At 40.0% G+C, this 2925-nt stretch overlaps 1 pseudogene; it reads right to left on the bottom strand.

Moving 5' to 3' along the window:
* Positions 1-1295: 1295 nt before the first annotated feature.
* LOC126957152 (U2 small nuclear ribonucleoprotein B''-like) lies at positions 1296-1929 on the bottom strand (annotated as a pseudogene).
* Between the last annotated feature and the right edge of the window lie 996 nt (positions 1930-2925).

Genomic DNA, 2925 nt, shown 5'->3' with positions numbered 1-2925 from the left:
AACCCATGAGACTATGCCTCATAGACCTCCAACTGCAGGAGTGTAATTAACCTAAGGCTCAGCTCTGAGCTCTGAAAGCTAGCTCTGGGTTTTACCTGAGGCCATGCTTCCTGTGGACTGCTCCTAGCCAGTGACTGAGCACAGCAGGGTGACTAAGACAGGCTCATTCCTGGGAGACAGGGACTCTTCCCATGGCTGATTAGGGCTTGAGGACTTCCTGGTGGATTTGGAGAACCTTCCACCAGGTTCTTAGGATGCTTCCACCAACCTTCCTTCCCTCTCCTTCATTTGCGGTCAGATTTCATTGTGGTATGAGTTCTCCTATCCCTCCCTATTTTCTCTCACAGGTATTCCCTCTAAGAAAATTTTTGTATGTTTAATTGGTTTAATCTGCTTATTGCCATCTGTTTCTTAGACGACCCATGCTGACCCTAATCCTATACCAAACATCCTTGTACATATCCCCTAAGGAGGATGTATAAAGGTTTCTTGGAGTTGTACACCTAGGAGGGAAATTGCTGGGTCATAGGGTGGGGCCAGGTTGCCCCTGGAGTGGCTGCTCACACCTGGATTCTCACCAGCAGTGCATGGGTTCCTGCATCTTTGCATCTGTGCCTATTCATGGCATTATGCTGCTAACCTATGCCCGCCTAAGAGCCATAGAGTGGTATCTCTTTGTTGTTTCAAATTCCTTTTCTTTGATTACTAAAATTATTAATCACTTCTTATACATATTAGTCTTTAGGGATTCTTTTTCTGTCAAAGGAATTGCCTACTATGCACTTTAGTCATTTTTGTGTTTGCATTCCTTTCTTTTTCGTTTCAGTTTTAGGAATTCTTTGTATATTCTAGATACAAGAGCCACAGTAGCTACCACATGGCCAAACTGAGAAAACAGGATGTGGGGGAATATCTTCAATTCTTCTTTTTCAACTTTGTATGATCTCTGGTTGTTTTTAGACGTTGCAGTCATCTCCTAATTTGCCATCTAATAACTTTGTTCATGATGGCTTTGAACAGCCATTTTTAATTTTAGCGTGATCAAGAGCATCATTGCGGAGTTGGGAGAGGGGGTTGTCTGTGCATCACATTGTAGTCCAGAGCTTGAACCACAGCCAGGCACACAGACTTCATTCCTGGCCTACCCTGTCCTAGATGTTACCTAGTTAAGTCACTTCTCTGTTTTTTTTCACTTTGACTTTCCCCATCCCTAACTATTAGAATGACCTGACAAATGTTACTAAAACAAACACTATAAATAATATTGAGTCTTTTAATGATGACTATCCCAAGTATTACTTCTTGATATAGGTGATTTTCATGGCGTAGGACAAAGTGACCTTAAATCCTTGTAAAGATGCCCTGACAGCTCCAGCCTACTTATCATTTTCAAATTCAACCAGAGCAATACCATGCTTCGCAGGTACCAAACGTACTTTCTTGAAACCAGGGAACCGATTAAATAGCACAGATAACATCATCTCATGAGTCTCTGCTGGTAAATTAACTTAAAAATAAAACAGAATTCAGAGGGTAGTAAGAACCTGAGGACTTGGTGTTGAATTTCCTTGGGTATCAGCTTAATTCAGTGTTTCCTGACCAGGCTTTCTGTTTGCAGTTGTTGCTGTCTGTTCCACAGTTTGGGCTTTTTTCTTTTCTTTTGTCAGCAAAAGTGCCACACATTTTAGAAATAATATCAGAATCTGTTTTTGCATACTGGATTTGCATTGGTTTGTCACACAATGGAAATCCTTGTAACTGTCTCAAGGCATTTGTGGATGAGCCCAGTGTCTCCCACTCATCTTCATGGTCTTTAGAGCCATGGCCAAACTGAGAAAACAGGGCACATGGGAATGTCTTCAATCCTTCTTCTTTAATTTTGTCATTCATATTGTTGATATACATTAAGCGATTTGGTCTGATATCCATGTTTTGAATTCAATTGTTCAAATAGCCTGAGGCCTGCACCATTTCCAGTAAGCACCCAGCAAGTTCCCTGTCTTTCAACTTTTCATCTCAAAGACAAGGACAATACGAGAGAATCCTACTCATCTAAAGCAACTGGGAAGACAGGTAGTTGGCTGATAAAAATAATCATTAAATACCATACATATGTTAAACATTTTCTTTCAACTTAAAACATACAAAAATATTCACTTATTTATACATCCTTATGTAGGGCATAGATCTTTTCTTTGCGAATGATCCGCTCACTGTACTTCACACTTTGCCTCTTACTTAATTTAGATTAATAGTACATTGGTGACAATTTTCAGTTTGTGATTCTTTATTTTTTAATTTTTAATTTTTTTAGAGATGAAGTTGCTCAGGCTGGTTTTAAACTCCCAGGCTCAAGCGATCCTCCTGCTTCTGCCTCCCGAGTAGCTGGAACTACTACAATAGGCATTCACCACCATGTCTGTCCTGTTTGGTATTCATTAAAGTGTAACAAAGCTGCGTAGGATGGTGCATGCCTGTAGTTCCAGTTACTCAGGAGGCTGAGGTGGGAGGATTGCTTGAACCCAGGAGGCTGAGGCTGCAGTAAGCTATGATCATGTCACTGCACTCCAGCCTGGGTGACAGAGTGAGACCCTGTCTCTAAAAATAATGATAAAGTGTAACAAGACCTTACATCTTCTAGATTTTTATAATTTTTTCTGCCTTTTTACAGTTGCTCTTATTCAGATTTCATTGAACAGAAAGTTGTTTTAAATTATATCTTTCCAAAGCATTGCACTTAATTTTCTCAGGAACAACTCTTCACACGTATGTTTAATAAGTTTATGTACTCTTTAATTAAATTGTACAACTCTAAGAAGCACAATAGGCTCAAAGCGTTTAGGAACAAATACAATTCTCATAAGCATATGACTCAACATACTCAACTTGTGTTATGTTGAGCAGAAGCACCCAGGCAAACCAGAG

The sequence above is a fragment of the Macaca thibetana genome, chromosome 6, assembly GCF_024542745.1.
Source record: "Macaca thibetana thibetana isolate TM-01 chromosome 6, ASM2454274v1, whole genome shotgun sequence".
In the NCBI taxonomy this organism is placed as follows: Eukaryota; Metazoa; Chordata; class Mammalia; order Primates; family Cercopithecidae; genus Macaca; species Macaca thibetana.
This window is presented reverse-complemented; position numbering and strand designations above follow the sequence as displayed.